The following is a 25198-nucleotide window of genomic DNA, read 5'->3' on the forward strand; positions in this document are numbered from 1 at the left end:
TCTCTTCTAACTTGCGTTTTTCGTGCTCTGCTATCTCCCTTCATCTCTCTGCCTTCTCCATTTCCCTCTATTTTTTCACTTATTTCCCTTTCCACTCTCTTCCTCTACTTCAGTTCTCGTTCAATCTTTCCCTCCGCTCCTTTTCCATGAGTTCTTTTTCCTCCTCCCATCTCTGTTTCCCTGTCTTCCCGTTCTAGTTTCTCTTCTCTTCTCCTTTCCCTATTGTAAAGACCGGAGAGGGGGTCTGCACTTCCGCTCTCTATATGGTAGAGGGGAGGCACAGAGACCCCTGCCAAGATTCTCTTTTACGGTAGCAATGGACGAGCAATCAAGGCCTAGCTTCTCAGGAGGTGATGGGAGCTGGTTCTTAAGTACAGTGTAGTCCCAAGCACCCACAAAGGAATATCCGCACACTGTATCGGTTAAAACACAGTCTTTATATAATTAATATTCAAGGTCATATACACGATCAAGATAACTCACTTTGTGCTCCCAAAATCAACAATGGTAAATATGTACAATTCTAAAGTGGTACCACTAATGTTATTAGATCTTATTAAAGTGCATATCGTCAGAATGACACACAGATCAAAATAAAGAGGAAACCAGCAGTAGAGAGAGGAAGGAAAGCAAGATGGTTGAGCAATAGGCAGAATACTGGCCTGATACCTAGACACAGTTCTGTGTGGAGATCCCCCCACCTGGGCAACCTGTAGAAGAAAGATACAAGCCCAGTCCATATATTGTTCACACTAGACTTTCCAATAGTTCTGCAACCCCAAAGTACCTTGGCGTTGTAGCGCTCCTCGTCAGGGAAATCGACAACCCTTCTTGAGTGTCCTCCCTTTCAGGCAGGAGTCACGGATCGTCGAACGTCCGACGGAGGACAGGTCAAGCTACGACAGTGAAGTGGCCGCGTTGTTCCTAGCGCTGCTCATTGACGGGGATGCGTAAACGTCCTGCCAGGAAGAGGCGTGCGGGGCACCTCGGTGTCGGAAGTTCTGGACCGCAAAGAGTTGAAGAAATGTGGCCCAGCAAGGGCATCGAGTCGTCGGCATCTCTGTGGTCTTTGGGTGGCGGGAAACCCACTGGTGGATGCTCCTCGGCGTGCCGATGGTCAGGCCTTCTCCAGCAGGATACAGTGGCGACGATGCGGACGAGAGCGTCCTTGGATCAATGAAGTTCTTAGGCAACGGGAGCACGGCGGCTCCAGTCGGCGACGGCGGTCGGCGACAGTGGCAGACAACAGTCCGGGCGCTTCTCCTTGGAGTTCCGCAGCAGTTCCCGTATCGGGTCGGCAGCCTGTCGAAGGTCTGTCTACCAGGGAGCTTAGGCAAAGATCAGCTGTGCACGATAGTCCCTCGTAGCTCGGGAAGAGGGTGCCTTACAAGGTCCTCTCTGGGTCAGTTCTTGAAGCACAGCAGCTTTCCGATTGCGAAGGAGAGCAACAGCAATTCTTCTCGTCCAGCAGGGTTTCAAGATCAAGCTTCAGTTACTCCAGTTACTCGTCATAGTGGACTTCAGCTTCTGAAAACAATTCCTAGCAGTGAGAGGTCCCCAGATATACTGTTGATCTCCCATTCATTCCGCTGGGTCACACTCAAGCATCCAATCATGACTAAGGTCATTCATGCAGGCAGGCAGCCAATCAGGCACACAGGGCATTCAGGCCATTCACTTCTCTCCAGACACTCACAACAAGTTATGCGTATTGGGATAAGTACCGAGCCATTCAACACTCCAAGCTGCATTCATACCGGTTTCGGGCAGGGCTGTCTCAACCATTGTATCAAACACCAGCTACTAGACAGCCACAACATAGAATGCATATTCGTCACACACTCCATTCACCCAGGTCCCACCCACAGTCGTACCTACAACATACGGTCATTGAGAAGGCTCCAGCCAGTCTGGTCGGCACTTCCCCACACTACCATATACGGAACTTCTACCCAACAGCCAGTCAGGGGGAAGGGACAGAGGTAGGGCTTCCCGGGACCTCAGGAAGATCGAGGTAACAGGTGATGGAAGGCAAGAGGTCATGGGGGCCATTTTGTCTCCATCAGGAATCTATCGATTCCAATGACAGGGCCTGGGCCTCCCAAAATAGAGGACGCTCAGGGCACCAGTCATTTCAGCACGGAGCTGCCACCAGCCCGTTCCCTGCTCTGTGGGTCACACACAGGTGCCCAAAAACATACACTAGGGGCACAGGGTTGTACCCCTACTGATGGGTGCCATAAGGGTATCCCACGGGTCTGTTCACCAAACCAAAAGAGAGAGCGGCACTGCCAGGAGTCCCACATGAACTCCTACGCAGAAAACACGACAGAACACATGATAAAAATAGTAAAGGACAAGGATACGGAGGCCCTGTCCCTCCGATGCATTTCCAGCATCACAGTCGCCCCCCCCAGGCTGAGGTTAGGGTGCCTAATCTCCCACGAGATAGACACCCTCATCCAGACGGTCAACATACCTTCTGGAAAGGTCATCTGCATTATCATGACTCTTCCCTGGTGTGTGCTCAATGGCAAAGTCTAGCCCTTGCAGACTAATGGACCACCTGAGCAGTTTCGGGGTTTCACCCTTCATCTGCAAAAGCCACTTAAGAGGCTTATGATCGGTTCGGACCTTGAAGGTAGACCCGGTAATGTAGGGCCTAAAACGCCTAAGGCTCCAAACTATACTAAAAACACTCCTTTTCAACAGTAGCCCACCTAAGTTCCCTACCCTTAAATTGTCTACTGATGAATATGATTGGATGTTCTCTTCCTTTGTCATCTAACTGGGACAAGACAGCCCCAATTCCGGTGTCGCAGGCGTTAGTTTGAACGATAAAGGGCTTGCTGTAATCAGGTGCACACAACAGGGGTGCCCTACACAGACTTTCTTTCAAGCCATCAAAGGCCCTCTGACAGTCTTCCGTCCAATTAACTTTCCTCGCTTGTTTGGGCGAAGTCAGAGCTGTCAGGGGTGCAGCTATGGTTCCATAGTCTGCCATGAAATTGCGATAATACCCAGTGAGGCCCAAAAAGGCTCTCACCTGGGTTTGGGTAGTGGGCGTCTCCCAGTCATGTACGTCCTGTACTTTACTGGGGAGAGGTTGGATTTGACCCACTCCTACTTCATGACCCAAGATCCGTGACTTTCCCCTGAGCTATCTGGCACTTGGTGGCCTTGATAGTGAAGTTAGCCCTCTTTAACACCTGCAACACTTTATCCAGATGCGTCAAATGCTCTTCCCAAGTGGAACTTTAGACGGCAATGTCGTCTAGGTAAGCCACACAAAAGGCTTCCAGCCCACTGAGTGCATGGTTGACTAACCTCTGGAAAGTGGCAGGGGTGTTCTCCAACCCGAAAAGCATGACTCTGAACTGGTAGAGTCCCTCTGGTGTTGAGAACGCCGTCTTTTCCTTGGCATGGTCCGTCAGAGCTATCTGCCAATAGCCTGAGATAAGGTCGAAGGTGCTCACAAATTTGGCAGCACCTATCGTGTCCACGAGCTGATCAGCCCGGGGCAATGGGTGCGCGTCCGTTTTGATGACGGCATTGACTCCTCGGTAGTCCACACAGAACCTCCAATCCTTGGTACCTGCCTGGGAACTTGCCTTGGGTTCAAGGACCACAGGACTGGACCAGACACTGGTTGAGGGTTCAATAACACCCAGATCCAACATCTTGGTGACCTCAGCCTGGATGTGGTTCTTGACGGTGTCTGACATATGGTAACACCTGCTTTTGACATGCACACTGTCACCAGTGTCAATCTCGTGCCTACACCACAGTGTAAGGCCTGGTGTCAGGGAAAACAGAGAGGTGTACTGCCGGAGCAAAGCCCTGCAGACCCTCTGCTGCTCTGCTGTCAGATCGGGAGAGAGATGCACTCCCTCCATGAAGCCATCCTGAGGGTTGCTATGCAGCAAATCAGGAAGGGGCTCGCTCTCATCCTCTTCTTGCACTGAAGCTAGCAAGAGACATGAGACTTCGGCTTGCCTGTGGAAAGGCTTGAGCCTGTTGACATAGAATACCTGAGGGGCTACCCCCGAGGCTCCCATTTCAACCAGATAATTGACCTCGCCCATCTTGGAGATTATCCTGAAGGGTCCAGTCCATTTATCTGCCAAAGCCCGGGGTTGGTAGGCTCCATCACGAGGACCTCCTGTCCTGGAGTCCAATCCACTTGCGATGCTTTAAGGTCATGCCAGTACTTATTCAATTCCTGGCTGGCCTTAAGATTCGCTGTTGCCTGACCCATCATCTGTGTCATCCTCCGTCTGAGGCCTAACACATAGTCCCCCACTTGCTTGGCAGGACCTGGAGGGGTGGCCTCCCAACCTTCTCAGATCAAAGCAAGGGGCGCCCTCACGGGATGTCCAAAGAGTAACTCAAAGGGGCTGAAACCAACACCCTCTTGAGGTACCTCTCTGTAGGCAAACAGCAGGCATGGCAGGAGAAGATCCCACTTCTTCCTGAGGAGCTCTTCCAAAGCGCCCAACATGCCTTTGAGAGTTTTGTTAAATCTCTCAACCAAACCGTTGGTCTGGGTGGTAGGAGGTGGAGGACTTGTAAGTTACTCTGCACTCTTTCCACATGGTTTTCATGTAACTCGACATGAAGTTGGATCCTCCAACATGGGTGAAAATGCCCAGGAGAGCCCTGGCAACCACCTTGGCTGTCACCGTCTGAAGGGGTATAGCCTCGGGGTACCTGGTGGCATGATCTACCAAGACCAGGATGAACCGATGTCCACCCAACGTGGGAGGGTCAAGGGGACCAACAATGTCGATGCCCACCCTGTCAAATGGTGTGCCAACCACTAGCAACGGTTGCAGTGGGGCAATGACTCTGCCTCCAGTGTACCAGACAACTGACAAGTTGGGCAGGTCCTGCAGTGGGACTCCACTTCCACTCCCATCCGAGGCCAGTAGAAATGGGCTGTGAGCCGCTGCTTCATCTTCTTGGTCCCAAGATGACCAGCTAAGGGCACCTCATGCGCCAACTGCAGCAGGAAGAGCCTGTAAACCTGGGGTACCACCAACCTCTTGAGGGCACCATATTCAGGCTTAGTGGGCTCACTAACAAGGAGCTCACCCTCCCAATAAATCTGAAAGGTCCTAGGCACTTCTCCTTGTGCCTGGGACAGGGCCTGTTTCCTCAGACCCTCGAGAGAGTGGCACTCTCTCTGTCTCTTACAGAAGTCTGCCCGGGAGGATCCCCCTTCAGCCAACAAGCATTGAAGGTCGGGATGATCCTCCGGGTTAAGAGCCTCTTCCACAGTAAAGTCTTCTGGCTCGTCTCCCACAGGAGTTGAGACGGGATTTACCACTGGACCCAGCCCGTCCGGAGCATGGATCCCAATGGGTGCTGTCGGAACAGTGGGAAGAGCAGGAGCTTCCTCCACAGAGGCGGCCTTCTTACTCCTCCGTTTCTTTCGTGCCTTGGGTTTCCCCATCGGCAAGGATACCGGGCTCGAAGCCGGACCCTGTGTGACCTGCGATCGGGTGACCGCCACAGCAGCCATGGGTAGACCATCCGTAATCATCCCCAACTCGACCAAATCGTTTTCCAACAAAATGTTCGCAGGCACGTTGTCCTGAACCAGGACCGGAAGCTTTGCTGTCTTGTCGCATTTGTAATGTTGACTAAGGCTACAGGCGATAATTTGGGAGGCCCACCAGCTAATCTGGTAGTTCTCAGAGGAGCACCTACATAGTCCTCTGGCTTGAGCAAGGTCCTGTCCACCACTGTCATGCTTGCCCCAGTGTATCTCAAACGAGTAGAAGGCTGGCCATTCAAGAGGACACTTCTCAAAACCTACGAGTGTTTTGTGGGATAGTCGCCAGTACTTCTGCGTACTAGTCCCAGGCCCCAAGGGACACTAAGGAAATCTCTACGGGAGCACCGAAGATGATTCTAGTAGAGGAGGGGAGGACAGTGGCCTCCACCTCAGGTACGGCGTAGGGGTAGGTCAGGTTGGCAGCCTGGACTCCAAGTGCCTTACCCTTACACTTGGGGTCACCCCTTCAGTGCTCCAGAGCCCCACAATCCCAACAAGTGCCAGGAGTGGTGGGCACGGTACTGGAGCCATTGGGACCCTGCTTTGCAGCAGGCGGACCACTACTCTTACTCCCACCCACAACAGACTTATCCCCACTAGGTTTTTGGGTCTTCGGAGAGGAAGGTTTGGGTTTACCCGACTGTGACTGCTTTTGGGACTCCTCAGCTTTCTGAGAGGCCCCGTTTTCCTTGTCCTTGTCCTTCCCACTGGAGTTCTTAGGGGACACCCGGTGGGAGACCCACTGTCAGCCAACCTAGCCAGCTTAAAGGGGTCCAAAATGTTCTGGTCAGCAACATACTGACGCAGCTCTGGTGAACAGGCTTCCGAAAAATGCTCGAAAAACAAGAGGTGAGACAATTCAACAAACGCTTTCACTTTGTAACCATCAATCCACCCCATCATGTTCATGTGCGCAGCACTCACCCAATCAATCCAAGACACATACTCTCGTTTCTTAAAATCCCTGAACCGTTTAAGATATTGGGTAGGCGTTTTGCCAAACTTGGCAATTAAAACAGACTTCATGCACTCCAACTGACCCCTTTCTTCCACACTCAGTTTCAGAATACAGTCATATCCAGTTTGAGGCACCCTGCTTAACAAACACTTAGCCCAATCTCTCTTATCAATATCGTGAATTGCACAAGCCATTTCAAATGCTTCTATCCATTGGAGGATATCAGAACACTCTGCATACAAACCAACCAGATCTTTCATAAACTTGGTTGCTGGAGACCTGACATTCTCAACTGGTTTCGCTGAAGTCTCCACTCGAGCTTTCTCTAACTGGAGTCTCTGACATTCAGTGTCCCGGTTCTTGAGTTCAAGGTCCTTATCTTTGAGTTCAAGATCCCTATCTTTTAGCTTAAGATCCCGGTTCTTGAGCTCCACTTGCTGAGCCCACTCCTCTTTCTTAAGCTCAGCATCTAGTTCCAACTTGCGATATTCAAAGGCCAACTTCATCCTCAATAACACAAGCTGTAAAGAACTGCTGGGGTTCGGAACAGAGGCAGCAGGAATGGTGGCATTCCCAGAATCAGATTCGGCGACAACACCCGGGGATAGAGTCCTCATTGGTTGCACCCGCCCCTCTTCAAGAGTTTCACAATCGATCTGGTAGTCCACCAGGGCAGCTATCAGCTCAGCCCTAGACTTATCCACAAAGTCTAATTCCCTGGCTTCACAAGCACTCTGGAGAGCCTCTAAGCTCATCCGAGTGAATTTAGCATTCGCAATAGATTCCATTGCTTGTAATGTAGTTATCTTGTACACGACTAAACCTTAATTTAACAAAGTGCAGATATCCTTCGTAAGTGGCACAGTTATACACTGAGTCTTAAAACCATAAGCATCCCACCGCTGCCTCCAGCTGTAAAGACCGGAGGGGGGGTCTGCACTTCTGCTCTCTATATGGTAGAGGGGAGGCACAGAGACCCCTGCCAAGATTCTCTATTACGGTAACAATGGACGAGCAATCAAGGCCTAGCTTCTCAGGAGGTGATGCGAGCTGGTTCTTAAGTACAGTGTAGTCTCTAAGCACACACAAAGGAATGTCCGCACACCGTATCGGTTAAAACACAGTCTTTATATAATTAATATTCAAGGTCATATACACGATCACGATAACTCAATTTGTACTCCGAAAATCAAAAATGGTAAATATGTACAATTCTAAAGTGGTACCAGTAACGTTATTAGATTTTATTAAAGTGCATACAGTCAGAATGACACACAGATCAAAATAAAGAGGAAACCAGCAGTAGAGAGAGGAAGGAAAGCAAGATGGTTGAGCAATAGGCAGAATACTGGCCCTGATACCTAGACACAGTTCTGTGTGGAGATCCCCCCACCTGGGCAACCTGTAGAACAAAGATAACAAAGATACAAGCCCAGTCCATATATTTTTCACACTAGACTTTCCAATAGTTCTGCAACCCCAAAGTACCTTGGCGTTGTAGCGCTCCTCGTCGGGGAAATCGACAACCCTTCTTGAGTGTCATCCCTTTCAGGCAGGAGTCACGGGTCGTCGAACGTCCGACAGAGAACAAGTCGAGCTACGACAGTGAAGTGGCCGCGTGGTTCCTAGCGGTGCTCGTTGACGGGGAAGCGTAAACGTCCTGCCAGGAAGAGGCGTGCGGGGCAGCTCGGTGTCGAAAGGTATGGACCGCAAAGAGTTGAAGAACTGTGGCCCAGCAAGGGCGTTGAGTCGTCGGCGTCTCTGTGGTCTTTGGGTGGCGGGAAACCCACCGGTGGATGATCCTCGGCGCGTCGACGGTCAGGCCTTCTCCAGCAGGATACAGCGGCGACAATGCGGACGAGAGGGTCCTTGGATCAGTGAAGTTCTTAGGCAACGGGAGCATGGCGGCTCCAGTCGGCTATGGCGGTCGCCGACAGTGGCGAACAACAGTCCGGGCGCTTCTCCTTGGAGTTCCGCAGCAGTCCCCGTATTGGGTCGGCAGCCTGTCGAAGGTCTGTCTACCAGCGAGCTTAGGCAAAGATCAGCTGTGCACAATGGTCCCTCGTAGCTCGGGAAGAGGGCGCCTTACCAGGTCCTCTCTGGGTCAGTTCTTGAAGCACAGTAGCTTTCAGATTGCGAAGGAGAGCAACAGTAATTCTTCTCGTCCAGCAGGGTTTCAGGATCAAGCTTCAGTTACTCCAGTTACTCGTCGTAGTGGACTTCAGCTTCTGAACACGATTCCTAGCAGTGAGAGGTCCCCAGATATACTGTTGATCTCCCATTCATTCCGCTGGGTCACACTCAAGCATCCAATCCCGACTAAGGTCATTCATGCAGGCAGGCAGCCAATCAGGCACACGGGGCATTCAGGCCATTCACTTCTCTCCAGACACTCACAACAAGTTATGCGTATTGGGACAAGTACCGAGCCATTCAACACTCCAAGCTAGATTCATGCCGGTTTCGGGCAGGGCTGTCTCAACCTTTGTGTCAAACACCAGGTACTAGACAGCCACAACCTAGAATGCATATTCGTCACTGTGATATTTCAAATGTCTGATTCGGTAAAAAATGAGTCTTCAGCCATCAGGTAGTTTGTTTGGACTGAAAGAGAGCCCAATTCTTTTATTAACACATTTTTTCTATTTTTTTTTTAAATATATTTTTATTATTGTTTTGTTATTTTTTTTTTTTGCATTTCAACAAGTATCAAATAGTACATGTCATTTACATTAATGCGTGTATCTTAGATCGCTCTTAGTGTTCACAAGCTTAAAATGGAAAAAACAGATAACGAAAAAAGATGACTTACACATAAGTACCCAATTGACACCTGTATCCTCCCCCCTTTCCCCCCCCCACCCTCCCTCCTTCCCCCCCTCTTCCTCCTTCCTTCCCCTGGAGTCACTCTAATACAGATATGGTCGAGTCATATCAAACAGATTATGTGGTGCTTTTTTCAACTTTTTCAAGTGAGACCTTTCGTGTTGGGTACAGTGCTCAAATTCTTACTATGTTGGCTATCTTGTGTGGGTTAGCTAGCCAGTGGGGGCAGCTTTCTGTGTGTTTCTTGCTGATCATGTTGGTGTATGTCTATTGCTTCGTCTCATGGTATCCCGGTGCGCTGAGTAGAATTCTAAGAAGGGCAGCCATATCATGTTTATGTTCCTCTTAGATTCTTGGATTGCTGCTGTGAGGCTTTCCATTTCATAGATGGCGTGCGCTTTGGTGACCCATTCATTCTTTGTGGGCAGGGATGGGGATTTCCATTTTATTGTCAGACAAACCCTTGCCGCTAACATTAAATTGCGGGGCATGTGTGTGAGTATTGCATTGGAATCCTCTCCGTCTGATTCTACTCCGAACAGGACTAGGATTGGAGTTAAGTTCCTGGGTATTCCATCTATGGCTTGTATGCAGCCCAAGACCTCCTTCCAGTACGTCTGCACTACTCGGCAGCTCCACCATTGATGCCAGTAATCACTGGTTTCACCACATCCTCTCCAACAGAGTGGAGACGTACCGGGAAACATCCTGGACAGTCTTTGGGGAGTATAATGCCATCTGACCAGTAAGCGTGCATTGTGCATTTTATATTGGACTGAGATAGATGATGTCCACACTGCTCTGTAAATGGTGTCCCAGATTTTTGGTTGTTCAGTGAGGCCTAACTCTAGTTCCCACTTGGCTTCAGATTGGGGGCGTTTCAGGCAGCCCCTCGTGAGCAAAGCTCTGTACATACGTGAGATCAGGCCCTTCATTGTTTGGGGGACGCTTAGTATCTGCTCAAATGGAGTGAGGGGGCGTTTTAACTTTGTGCCCCACCTGGCATCGTTCAGGGCCCTACGTAGCTGCAGATATAGCATAGGGGTCACCTCGTTACCACGCATTGGCTCTCGCGCTTCTTCGTAAGAAATAAATTTGCCTTCTCTCCACATTTGGCCCACCCGCGTTAACCCTGCGTCGAGCCAAGGCTGAAAGTGCTGTACCTCTGCTATGAGATCACGGATGGGAGAGGCCCAGATGAAACTGAGAGGAGAGGGCCATGTCGTAACACCCTTCATTTTTCGGGAAGGGCGCCACAGAGACCATAAGACTTTCAGAATTGGGTGTTCTCTTATTCTGCGGGTCATTGCTGGCAGAGGGACCCACATCCATTCTCCCAATGTGACTGGTGCAAAAATGTCATTTTCTATGGCTACCCATTGTTTTTCGGGGTTTTCCCAGAGGTGGTCTGATAAAACTCTGAGCTGAGCTGCTCTGTAATACTCTTCTAAATCTGGGTACCCCATGCCCCCTGACTCTTTGGGTTGAATCAATGTGGAATATGGGATTCTTGGTTTCTTGTCGGCCCAGAGATATTTTAGGAGCGCTCGTTTGACCTCAGCCATGAACGGCTCCGGTACTATTATGGGAAGGGATTGAAACAAGAACAATAAACGAGGTAGGACGTTCATTTTTATGGAAGTGAAGCGGGCTGCCCAGGTCAACGGCAACCTCGTCCATCTGTGTATGTCTGCTTGAATGGTTTTCCATAGAGGGACGTAGTTGGCTTCAAATAGGCCTGACATGGGAACTGTTATGTTTACGCCCAGGTATCTAACAGAGTGGGACTGCACCAAGAATCCCCAGTCCGCTTTCAATTGCTCTAATGATTCGATGTCGGGTTTCAGTGGAACCGCAATGGTTTTTTGCAAGTTGGCTCTAAAGCCCGAGAGAGCCCCATAACGGAGTAACTCTTGAAAGAGGGCGGGTATGGATTCTGCGGGTCGGGTGAGGTATAATAAAATGTCATCCGCAAACATAGCTAATTTATATTCCTCTCCTCCTCGTGGAATTCCGTGAATCAGGGGGCTTGATCTTATGGCCTGGGCAAATGGTTCAATAACTAATGCGTATACTAAGGGGGACAGCGGACAGCCCTGCCTCGTGCCCCGTGTAAGGGTGAATGACGTCGAGGCGACACCATTAATAGATACTCTAGCTTGAGCAGAGTGATAGAGTGCTTTGGCCCCCTGGATCCATGTGCTTCCTAGACCGACCCATCTTAGTACTGCCCGTAAAAAGGGCCATTCCACGCGGTCAAATGCCTTTTCGGCGTCGATCGATAGAAGCAGGGGGCCCTCTCCCGCCTCTCGAAGTGTCGCCATGAGATCCAGGGTCTTCCTGATGTTGTCTGCTCCCTGCCTTCCCCTTATGTACCCGACCTGGTCGGTGTGGATTTGCTGTGGCAGGACTACCGCTAACCGTGCTGCTAAGATGCTAGAGTAGATTTTGGCGTCTACATTGATGAGAGAGATAGGGCGATATGATGAGCATTCCAGGGGGTCTTTATTTTCCTTGGGAATAACAATAATTATGGATTCAGTAAACGATGTAGGTGCCTGACCTGTCTCCAAAATCGAGTTAAATAATTTAGTGAGGAATGGGGTCAAGGAGGTACTATTGGTTTTGTAAAAGGCCGGTGTGTAGCCGTCTTGTCCCGGTGCTGAGCCCGATTTTAGATTAGAAATCGCTCCCTGAACTTCAAAGGTGGTGATTGGATTATTTAATACTCCAAGGTGTTTTTCCGTTATTGTTGGTCGGGGGAGTGCGGATAAATATGGATTTATAGCCGAGGTATGCTCGTCTCCCTCTGTTGTGTATAGTTCTGAGTAGAACTTAGCAAATCGGTTGACTATGTCTTGCGGGCCAGTGAGGGGGGAGCCCGATTCGTCGTTAATCTTATGGACTGCCCTTTCCGCTCTTTGTTGTCTAAGTCGGTTTGCTAGCATTGTGTGGGCCTTATCCCCCTTCTCGAAGAACTTCTGCTTTAGGTACTTAAGCTGCGTGAGTGCCTTGCCCTGCCATATGTCTCTCAGTTCTCCCCTAAGTCCCTTGATTTGATTTATCAAGTCTACCTCATGGGTTGGATTCTGCCTCAGAGTTTTCTCTAGAGATGTTATCTCTGTTCTCAATTCCCCCTCTCTGAGCTGCCTGAGCCTTTTTTTGGCTGCACCCTCTGCTATGAGGAGGCCCCTAATTGTGGCTTTTCCTGCCTCCCAAACTGTGTTTAGTGGCATGTCATTAACGTTATTAACTTCAAAATAATTAGTGATGGCTTCTGCAAGGGTTTCTTTGAATATTGGATCTCTGCACAAGAAGTCATTGCAAATCCATCTGCGCTCGGGTTTGGGCAATGGGCCGAGGTTTAGCTCTACAGTGCATAAGTCATGGTCTGACCAGGCTACAATTTCTATGGTGGATTTCAAGATTGCACTTTCCTCCTCTGCTCCCAATAATATATAGTCTATTCTTGAGAACGCTTGAACATTTTTTCTATTTTTATAGATTTACTGTAAAGGATACATCTTCCAGGCCGATGCTTAAGTCTTCTGTACCAGGATGCGCACTTCAGAACGTTTGAGTTAAGTTCTATGTCTCTGTATTGTCCATTAAATCGACTCTTTGTTGGCTAATGTTTCTTTTACATTCCTTTTAATCAGTTCAATAAAAGTGTTTCACTTTTCAGTTTTTTTGGTTCGTCTTTCTTTGCTTGCTTCTTGTTCTCTGTTCTTTTCTTTATCCACTCTCTCTTCTTTTGTTTGTTGTTCTGTTTTTTTATTACTTTTCCTCAGACAACCTAATTTCTTGTTTGTGCACCAGAAGAAGACATTGGTTTCAGAATGTCAATCCTGTTACAAATACTCGTTCAGAAAATATGGCATAAATGTCTATGGAACGTCTTCCAGTGTTGAGCACACACGTTATTGCGGCCTCTAATTATTCCCTTTACATTGGTAGATGTACGTAGGTTGAGCTCTCTTCTAAGCGTTACTTTATTTCAAATGTGCACTCGCTCTCTCTAAGAATAGCGTTCCTTACTCTTTGGGTCATCCGATTCGTGCCTCTTAGCTTTCACAACGCCACTCCCCTGTTTTCTGCATGATCCGTCTGGTTCTGTACGAACGCGACTTCTGATCAGCTGTTGTCTTTAACGAACAATGAGGTTCGGCTCCACCTACCGGCCGTCATATGAAAACTCCTCCTCTCTGCCAAAACGCAACTCTAGAAATGCTTCGCCTTTCAGTAGGACATTGCCTTGTTCAGTCGAGCGTCTATTCACTCATCAGACACAGGGGAGCTGCTTCAAACTCTCTCTCATATAGTGCAACGGCGCACTTACTCACAGAGCATTAATGTCTGTATCTTTGTCCCTGATTCATAGGTTGGTTCACGGCGTCAGATCGGTTAACACTTTTATAACATTTTCGCTTGACTACTAGTGTAACGGCGTCACTTTCTCCCCTCTTCGAGAAGCGATAACGATCGCTTTGCTTTCCTTCACCCTGCTGGCTTCTTCTGACACGGCTCCGACTCCTCCTTTCGGCAAGCGACAACGATCGCTTATAGTTTATAACAAAATAACCTTCTTATTGGCGCAACGGCACAACTTTGTCAGCTGAGAGCCATCAGACTCTTCACTCCGCGGCTCTCTCAATATGCCCAGCTGAAACTGTTGGGTTCCACCTCCTCCTCGTCACCCCCGGTTTCCTAGGATACCAAAATACAGACTTGATTAGAGGAAAGTCCATACAGGTATCACTTCCGGCTTCTATATCCAGGCTTTAATAGGGCTCCCCATTGTACTTAAAGAAATGTAGAGGCAAGAAGAAAGTCCACACATTGTCACATTGTCACAGTCACACACTCCATTCACCCAGGTCCCACCCACAGGCGTACCCACAACATACGGTCGTTGAGAAGGCTCCAGCAAGTCTGGTCGGCACTTCCCCACACTACCATATACAGAACATCCACCCAACAGCCCGTCAGGGAGAAGGGACAGAGGCAGGTCTTCCCGGGACTTCGGGAAGATCGAGGTAACAGGTGATGGAAGGCAAGAGGCCATAGAGGCCATTTTGTCTCCATCAGGAATCTACCAATTCCAATGACAGGGCCTAGGTATCCCAAAATGGAGGATGCTCAGGGCAGCAGTCATTTCAGCACGGAGCTGCCACCAGCCCGTACCCTGCTCTGTGGGTCACATACAGGTGCCCAAAAACATACACTAGGGGCACAGGGTTGTACCCCTACCCATGGGTGCCATAAAGGTATCACACGGGTTTGTTCACCAAACCAAAAGAGAGAGCTGCACCGCCAGGAGTCCCACATGAACTCCTGCGCAGAAAACACGAGAAAACACACGATAAAAATAATAAAGGACAAGGATACGGAGGCCCTGTCTCTCCGATGCATTTCCAGCATCAGACCTATCCTCACGTTCCAGTCTCAGTTTCCTATCCTTCTCCCTCGTATCTTCTTCGTCCATTGTGTCTGCCCAGTCAAGCCTTTTGCGCTCCTTTTCCAAATATTGCTTTTGTCGTCCCTTCTGCCTCCCACGTGTTCTTCCCCTTGAGCTTCAAGAGTAGTTGCGCTGCAATCAATTCCTCCGTACCCATGCCTTCATATTCTGCCTTTGTGCGCAGCAATGACTCACTACCCGGTCCTGCATCGCTAAGTGGCTGTCCCGCACCCTTTGGTTTGTTCTTTCTAGTATATGGTGGTGGTTGGTAAGTCGGATTTGAATAACCCTCTGCGTTGAATAAGTTCTCTTATTGGATAGATAGACCCTTGTTCGTCCTCACTATCATTAGATATTACACTTGGAGGGGTAGGGGAAGATGTGGAAGGATGAGGCTCATCTTCCTTCACCCCACGCTGGTTCAGCACCCACATACTAAAGTAAGGGGTAGAAGTGCACTCAGTATTTTTCACCTTTCACAATAGGCTTGAATGGTATTGTTATTTAAATTAAGTCAACTTGCAGGTGCTTGTTAGGCAGAATCCTGTGCAGTGCCCTTAGGCACCACTACACACAATTAAGACCACAGGTGGCAATACAAGTTTTACCTTTTGTACAAGCCTGTACTACTATGTCAGAGTGGTAGCAGTGGCGGAGCAGCCAGGCTTATCTCAAGAGTATATGAGCAGTAGCAGAGATTACACAAAGGGACCACAATTACTGTGACTCAAGCAAACACTGACTCAAGGTTTCAGGTAGAAAAATATAAAACCACTTCTAATAGATTAAAACCACACGAAAAATATACTACAACTAACCAAATCACTTTGTACAGTAAGTCTCAAGGTAAGTACCCTGTGTTTGAATGGACCGGTGTTACGAACAAAACATGTTACTGCGAATACGATTGCGATCACTTTTTGACAGTTCGATCTAATAACTAAACGCGTATCCGTGACATGAAATGCTACCGGGGCAAAAACACACTTAGCACCTGAGATACCCAGGCGGAGTTGGAGGCAAACATCACAGGCAATATTTTGGTTAGGCAGACAGAATCGAGAAACACTCAGAGACAGGAGTTCAAGAGTCAAAGGGCCGGAGTCAGGGTCAAGTGACACCGGGGACCTGTTGCCGAAGATCACGCAGTCAGACAGTTCACGATTCAACGTAGCCCAGAGTACTTCGATATTTTCAATGTTCGGAAGCAAAAGTTATAAGATGGAGGGAAGACAAGGGCAAGCTTTTGGAGATGAAGAAAAGTGGTTCACCCTGTTTCCTCAAGCAGAACACAGTACCTTATTCCAATGGTGCAGCTGGTGCCCTGGCAGTTGTTCCTGTTGGTGTCCCGCAGACCCACGGTTCCTGGAGCTTCGAGGTGAAGGAGGACATCTGAAGGGGGTCTGCACCACACAGGGATGAAGCCGGCAGCAGCGACAATGAATAAAAGGTGCGATCCTTAAAAACAGGAGATGTTCTTCAGGTGGCTATCCGGACCGCTACAGCAGTGTGCAGTGATTTCGACCACGAAGGCGACCTCTGGCTGAAGAAGATGAGCTGGTTATCCCCACCAGGCTCAAGGGAAGAAGACTCCGGACTGGATCTTCTCTAGTCGTCGAAGGGTAGATAGCTCAGGACTTCAGCAGGGCTTCACCGGGACGGGGTAGTTGCAGCCGTCATTGTTCTCTCCGGTTCTCCTCGGTTCCTTGTAGTTCCAGTGGCGACTCTGACTTCTAGCCCAAGAGACCTGCTTTTATGCGCAAAACCCCCATTCACACAGCCTGGCTGTCAATCACCCAGCAGGGGGTTTGTCCAGCCGGGACAACCACCTCAGCCAATCATGGCAAAGTGCGACTTGGGTTTCCTAGGATACCCTGTGCAGGGGGTGACTACACCCTTCCCTCACATTCAGCCCACCTAGACACCCAGTCGCTTGGTGGAGGGATTCTGGGCAGAAGCCCGCCAAAAGACGGTGAACATAGAAGGCGAACCTAGTTTGCCGCGCAAAGTAAAACACAAGAAGGACTTTAACAAAAAGAAATGGCGAATAAACCCAAACGGAGCCAAAAGAAAGACAATTTAGTCAAGCGGGTTTATGTTCGAGGCTAATATAATAGCCTAAAACAATACCACGTTTATCTAATATATTCGCGGTAGAAAAGTTAGGGTAGATACCACTGCCACCAGCCAAGTCTAACTGTTAAAAGAGCGAAACAATGCTCTAGGAGGTACAGATAAAAAGGGATACGAAGTAACCCTTTCCAGTACTCCATGGAAGATGGGGTGTACTGGATCTGTGGTAGATTGACTAGGTAAAGTTAATGGTAACTTTATCCGTTTCTGGGGGACTGTAGTCAGCCTCAGAAGTGGAGTCGGGGGGAAGTCTCAAAGACAACCCTGTGCAACGGCAGTGAAGGTGCTGTGTGACACACAAAAGAAGGGGGCTACTGAAGTGGTGTACTCCAGAGTCCACAATTACAAAAACAGAGAAATATACATGGAAAAACCCAGGTAAGAGTGGGGGAAAAGCTCACACTCTTACCAAGTGGAAAAAAAAATAAACTCCATAAGTCCAGCAAAGCTGCTGGAGGACTCACTAGGTGAGGGAAATTAGCCATCAATGAGAATTCTCCCTAACACTCGCCCCCCCAGACTAAGGGACAGGAGGATTTAATCCACTCCTGGATGGACCTCATACCTCATGTCGGTTACAAACATCCTAGAGAGACCATCAGCATTTTGGTGGTGACTTCCTGCTCTGTGCTCAATGGAAAAATCAAATCCTTACAGGCAGATTGACCATCTGAGTAACTTTGGGTTTTCCCCTTTCATTTGCATTAGCCATCTCAAGGGTTGGTGGTCAGTCTGAATAATGAAGGTAGATCCATACAAGTATGGTCTAAACCTCTTCAGTGACCACACAATAACAAATCATTCTCTTTCTATTGTTGCCCACCTTTAACTTCCTGCTGATGAAACAAATGGGGTGCTCCCTACCTTTCACATCCAGTTGATTAAGGACTGCACCTATACCTACATTAGAAGCATTGGTCTGTACAATGAAGGGTTGGTAATAGTCAGGAGCTCTTAGGACTGGAGCTTGACAAAGGGCTTTCTTCAGACCTTCAAAGGCTTGATTGCACTCCTCATTCCACCTGACCTTTTTAGGGAATTTGGGAGAGGAGATGATATTCAAGGGAGAAGCTATGGTCCCATAGTTCTCTATGAAGTTCCTATAATACCCAGTGAGACCTAGTAAGGCTCTCACTTGGGTTTGAGTAGTGGGGGTGGCCCAGTTTTGTATAGCCTGCACTTTGCTAGGCGATGGCCTTATTTCACCTCCTCCTACCTCATGTCCAAGGTAGACCACTGAACTCTGACCAATTTGACATTTGCTTGCCTTTATGGTCAGATGGGCCTGTTCAAGAGCCTGCAATACATAACCTAGGTGTTCAACATGTTCTTTCCATGTAGGGCTGAATACTGCAATGTCATCCAAGTATGCCATGCAGAAGTCCTCCATCCCAGTGAGAACTTGATTGACCATCTTCTGAAATGTAGCAGGTGCATTCTTTAATCCAAAAGGCATTACCTTGAATAGGTAGAGGCCAGCTGGGGTGGAGAATGCAGTTTTCTCCTTGGCATGGTCTGTCAGGGGTATTTGCCAATAGCCTGACGTTAGGTCAAATGTGCTGAGGTACTTGGCTGCACCAAGTTTGTCCACCAGCTCATCTGTCCTAGGCAAAGGATGGGCATCAGTCTTTGTGACTGCATTGAGAGCTCTATAGTCCATGCAGAATCCCAACTCCTTGGATCCTGCCTTTGGTACAAGCACAACCGGGCTAGACCATGGGCTAGTAGAGGGCTCTATAACCCCGAAATCAAGCATCTTGTTGACCTCATTCCTTATGTGGGATCTGACATTGTCTGACATTCTGTACCCCCTGCTTTTGACAGACAAACAGTCACCAGGGTGTATGTCATGCTGGCCCCAAGGGGTCAAGCCTGGTGAAAGTGAGAACAGGGAGGCAAACTGATTTAACAGTAACTTGCACTCATTCTGCTGGTCAGATGTGAGACTGGAAGAGAGATTAACTCCTTCCTCCTCCTCCTGAGCCGAAGCTAGAAGCAGAGCTCCTATGTCAGGTCTAGAGACATAAGCCTTTAAACGGTTGGTTTGAAAGACTCTGGGAGCCTCCTTAGGATTGCCTAAGTCCACCAGATAGTTCACCTCTCCAAATTTACCCACAACTTTGAAGGGTCCTATCCATTTGTCCTGCAAGGCCCTCTGCCTTGTTGAGACCATAACGAGAACAAGCTGGTCTTGAGTAAACTCAACCATGTTAGCCTTCTGGTCATGCCAATGTTTGACCAGAGCTTGACCAGCCCTCAAGTTATCACTTGACTCTGCCATCATGTGTGACATTCTCCTCCGGAGACCTATCACATAGTCAGTCACTCTGACTGGCTTGGGGGAACGAGCATTCTCCAACCCCTCCTCAATCAGGGCCAATGGATCTCTGACTGGATGGCCATATAGAAGTTCGAAGGGACTGAATCCTACTCCTTTCGGAGGGACTTCTCTATATGCAAAGCGAAGGTATGGCAGTAAAAGGTCCCACTTTCTTCTAAGGAGTTCTTCTAAAACACCTATCATGCTCTTCATAGTTCTGTTAAACCTTTCTACCAATCCATTGGTTTGGGGGTGGTAGGCAGTTGAGAACTTGTAGGTGACTCCACAGGTTTTCCACATGGTTTGCATGTAGGGGGACATACAATTTGATCCCCTGTCAGATATCACCTCCTTATGAAAACCTACCCTGGTAAAAATACCAAGTAGGGCCTTAGCCACAGCCGGTGCCGTAACAGTCCTCATAGGTATGGCTTCAGGAAATCTAGTGGCATGGTCCTCTACAACCAGGATGAACCTGTTGCCTGAAGATGTGAGAGGATCAAGAGGATCAACAATGTCAATCCCAACCCTCTCAAAAGGAACTCCCACCACTGGGAGAGGGGTGTCTAGTCAAATGGTCGACAGACAAATGGTCGACAGGCAAATGGTTGACACAATGTGGTCGACAGGACAAATGATCGAATTTTTTTTTTAGTTATATATATTTTTTTAGGTTTTTGTTTAGGGAAAAAAAGGGGTTTTTAGCAAAAAAAGGGGGTTGGGGGAACCCCCCCAAAAAAAAGAAAAATGTGAAAAAACAAAAAAAGAAAATTCGATCATTTGACATGTCGACCTTTTGGTGTCTACCATTTGTCCTGTCGACCATTTAGATTCGACCATTTGACCTACAACCTGGGAGAGGCACTAAGGGTGCCATATTCTTGGCTCCACTCTTACCAGAGGTTTGGCAAGTGTGGCAGCTCCTGCAGAATCTGTCCACTTCTGTACCCATCTTAGGCCAGTAGAAGTGAAGAGAGAGCCTTTCCTTGGTCTTCTTAAAACTTAAGTGACCAGCCAAAGGTACCTCATGGGCTAACTGCAGAAACTGGAGTCGGTTCACTAGAGGTACTACAAGTCTTTTGTAGTCTTCAGGGGTTGACTCAGTTGGTTCACTGTAGAAGAGGCCATCCTCCCAGTGTAACCTATACTTCCCAGGCTCAGTCCCATTGAGCTGGGAAGCTGCCTGTAGGCGAAGACCTTCCAGGGTAGACATTCTGTTTGTCCTTTGCTGAAGTCTGCCCTGTTGGGTCCACCTTCTGCCAGTAAAGACTGCAGCTCAGGATGGTCAACAGGGTCCAGATCTCCCACCAGGGTAAGATCCTCTTCTAGATCTGATTCCTTAGTATCTAGTTGAACCATTCAGGGTTGAACCTCACACTCAGCCTCAGCTGGTGGAGGAGTCAGAGAGGTAACTTTGGACAGTCGTGGAGATGTCCTTCTGGGCACAGGAGTGCTTGCTGGTTTCTTGGTGGCAGACTTGGGTTTTCCCTTTGTCTCTTTCTGACCTGCAATAGCAGTAAGTACGTCCTGTGGACATGGGGTGATAGTTTCCTCTATCATGTCCCCAGGAGAGCCTCTCAACGTTCTCTCCCTTGCAGACCTAGTGAGCTCCTGTTTCCTTCTGCCTGGGTGGCCGGGGGTACTAGACACAACTCCAAGAGTTTTAAGGTCATTACCCAACAGGACCCTCCCAGGTATGTTATTTTGCACACTTACAGGTATTCTGACAGTCATGTCATTACACTGGAGGAGAGCTGGTAACTGGGGAACCATTTGCACAGGGCCTCCAGCTAACCTGGTTAGGTGTTTGGGTGCCTTAGCAACATCCTCTACCTGGAAATAACATTCATCAACCACAGTTGTGCTGGCTCCAGTGTCTCTGATGGCAGGGGTTTCCTGACCATTCACAAGAACACTATCTTTGTAATACTCTTTAGTATTATCTGGGATTGAGTTATAGACATCTAAGTCCTGTTGTTCCCAAAGACCCAAGGACACTAAAGAAACAGTAGTTGAGACTCTCATGGGCTCATCAGCTAGTAGCTGAAAGTTTCCACTGGCTATAGGTACTTCATCCACCTGCGAGAAGGCTAAGGAGACAGTGTTGATCCCTGAAGGTTTACCATTACACTTGGGATCTCCTTTCACATGGCCAGGTAACCCATAAACAAAGCATTTCCCAAATGCTCTCTGGAATGGGGGGTTGCTCTGACCTCCATCTGGTGTGGAACCAGATGGTACACTAGCCTGATTCGGTTTACCTTGGGGCTTACCCTGGTTATGTTTGTGTCCCTCTTTTGGATTGGAATTATTGGAATTCTCTTTGTTGCCTTTCTTGGGCTGCTTCCCCTCATCCTTCTTCTGAGTAGCCCCAGAATCCTTGTGAGTAGCCCTGTTGGCAAACCATAAGTCAGCAGCCTTAGCTAGTTTCTTAGGATCTATCTCGTTTGAATCAGCCAAGTGCTGTCTAAGCTCAGGAGAGCAGACATCAAAAATTGACTCCAACATTACAAGATTACTCAAACCTTCATAAGTGTTCACTTTGTAACCCTTAACCCAACCATCTACGTTTTTCAAACATTCACACACCCAGGTAGCCCAAGGGGTACCATCATGCTTTTTGAGGGTTCTAAACCTCTTAATATACTGGGAAGGGGTCTTCTCAAATCTAGCTATTAATGCTAGTTTCACACACTCATAATCCTGTTTATCCTCCTCCCCCAACTCCATTACAGCATCACTTGCAACAGGGGGGAGCCTAGAGAAAAGCCAAGGAATCAGCTGATTCCCTGAGATACCTTGAATCCCATGATTGTACTCAAACATTGCTAACCAATCCAAAACATCAAGTTTAGTCTCATACATACCAATCATTTCCTTTGGCATACAGGGTCTCTTAGGGCTGGAAGACCTAGAAGACTCTGGGAGAGAAGCATTTTCTAGAGACAGTTTCTTCATTTCTAGTTAATGGTTCAGCTCCATTTCTCTGAGCCTTAACTCTTGATGTTTCATGGCAGTTTGTGCATCAATACGCTTCACTTCCAATTCAAGTCTCCTTTTCTCCAGTGCAATAATCTCAGGAGTAAGTTTAGGACCTGTGGGGGTCCCTGTGGACAGAGGTTGTGCATTCTGAGCAGGCAAAGGAGTTGTAGGGTTTCCTAACAAGGACTCATATACTTCTTCTAAAGTAACACTCTCGGGATCAGAAACATCAAAATCCACATTTGGTGGAGTGGTAGGCCTTTCTGACCCACTCTCCAGACTTTTTCCCATTAGCTTTGAACCAGTTCAGATTTCTTTCCTTTACCAGAGAGATTCTTATCCATACACATGGTTCACAGAACCTCAGCAGTATAGAGTAAAAGACTCTCTTCAGTGTAGCTTTCCATATTTGACATGATTCTTTAGTTAAATAGAATTAGTAGTGTTAGCCTTGTGGTTATTTGAACCCAAGCAACAGCAGCACTCTAAGTGTAATCACTCTACTTCCAAATCCTCACAGCTGTACACCAGTGTTAGGCAGAATCCTGTGCAGTGCACTTAGGGACCACTACACACAATTAAGACCACAGGTGGCAATACAAGTTTTACCTTTGGTACAAGCCTGTAATACTGTGTCAGAGTGGTAGCAGTGGCGGAGCAGCCAGGCTTATCTCAAGAGTATATGAGCAGTAGCAGAGATTACACAAAGGGACCACAATTACTGTGACTCAAGCAAACACTGACTCAAGGTTTCAGGTAGAAAAATATAAGTACATTTATTTTTAAACCATTTGTTGTAAACACAACACTTCTATTAGATTAAAACCAACACGAAAAATATACTGCAACTAACCAATTCACTTTGTACAGTAAGTCTCAAGGTAAGTACCCTGTGTTTGAATGGACCGGTGTTACAAACAAAACATGTTACCGCAAATACGATTGTGATCACTTTTTGACAGTTCGGTCTAATAACTAAACGCGTATCCGTGACATGAAATGCTACCTGGGCAAAAACCCACTTAGCACCTGAGATACCCAGTCGGAGTTGAAGGCAAAAATCACAGGCAATATTTTTGTTAGGCAGACAGAATCGAGAAACACTCAGGGACAGGAGTTCAAGAGTCAAAGGGCCAGAGCCAGGGTCAAGTGACACCGGGGACCTGTTGCTGAAGATCACACAGTCAGACAGTTCACGATTCAACATAGCCAAGAGTACTTCGATATTGTCAATGTTCGGAAGCAAAAGTTATAAGAAGGAGGGAAGACAAGGGCAAGCCTTGGAGATGAAGAAAAGGGGTTCACCCTGTTTCCTCAAGCAGAACACAGTACCTTATTCCAATGGTGCAGCTGGTGCCCTGGCAGTTGTTCCTGTTGGTGTCCCGCAAACCCACGGTTCCTGGAGCTTCGAGGTGAAGGAGGACATCTGAAGGGGGTCTGCACCACACAGGGATGAAGCCGGCAGCAGCGACAATGAATAAAAGGTGCGCTCTTTAAAAACAGGAGAGGTTCTTCAGGTGGCTATCCGGACCACTACAGCAGTGTGCAGCGATTTCGACCACAAAGGCGATCTCTGGCTGAAGAAGATGAGCTGGTTATCCCCACCAGGCTCAAGGGAAGAAGACTCCAAACTGGATCTTCTCTAGTCGTCGAAGGGTAGATAGCTCAGGACTGCAGCAGGGCTTCACCGGGACAGGGTAGTTGCAGCAGTCATCGTTCTCTCCGCTTCTCCTCGGTTCCTTGTAGTTCCAGTGGCGACTCTGACTTCTAGCCCAAGAGACCTGCCTTTTATGCGCAAAACCCCCATTCACACAGCCTGGCTGTCAATCACCCAGAAGGGGGGTTGTCGAGCCGGGACAACCACCTCAGCCAATCATGGCAAAGTGCGACTTGGGTTTCCTAGGGTACCCTGTGCAGGGGGTGACTACAACCCTCCCTCACATTCAGCCCACCTAGACACCCAGGCGCCTGGTGGAGGGCTTCTGGGCAGAAGCCCGCCAAAAGACGATGAACAAAGAAGGCGAACCTAGTATGCCACGCAAAATAAAACACAAGAAGGACTTTAACAAAAAGAAATGGCGAATAAACCCAACTGGAGCCAAAAGAAAGACAATTTGGTCAAGCGGGTTTATGTTCGAGGCTAATATAATAGCCTAAAACAATACCACGTTTATCTAATATAATCGCGGTAGAAAATTTAGAGTAGATACCACTGCCACCAGCCAAGTCTAAATGTTAAAAGAGCGAAACAATGCTATAGGAGGTACAGATAAAAAGGGATACGAAGTAAGCCTTTCCAGTACACCATGGAAGATGGGGTGTACCCGGATCTGTGGTAGATTGACTAGGTAAAGTTAATGGTAACTTTACCCTTTTCTGGGGGACTGTAGTCAGCCTCAGAAATTGAGTCGGGGGGAAGTCTCCAAGACAACCCTGTTCCACGGCACTGAAGGTGCTGTGTGACACACAAAAGAAGGGGGCTACTGAAGTGGTGTACTGCAGAGTCCACAATCACAAAAACAGAGAAATATATATGGCAAAACACAGGTAAGAGTGGGGGAAAAGCTCACACTCTTACCAAGTGAAAAAAAAAATAAACTCCGGAAGTCCAGCAAAGCTGCTGGGGGACTCACTAGGTGAGGGAAATTAGCCATCAATGAGAATTCTCCCTAACAGTGCTCCTTGTTAGACCCGTGCTACCGGATCCATACAATGAAACAAAAAATAGGTGCCTCAATGACGAGGTACAAACAAGGGAACACACATGCAACTAAACTGTTCTAATGATTCCTAAATATTCAAAGAAAATCACATATTCTTTCATAAAAGGCTTCTTTATAACAAGTGCAATGAGGTTCAATAGGAATACAAATTACTTTAACTTAGAACATTTCTTATACATAGCAATTATTAACATTACTTAGTATACATTAAAGATTGAGTTTCCTTCGTGAGAAATCA

Source organism: Ambystoma mexicanum, chromosome 3p (assembly GCF_040938575.1).
Source record: "Ambystoma mexicanum isolate Mex_15411 chromosome 3p, UKY_AmexF1_1, whole genome shotgun sequence".
NCBI classification, from domain to species: Eukaryota; Metazoa; Chordata; class Amphibia; order Caudata; family Ambystomatidae; genus Ambystoma; species Ambystoma mexicanum.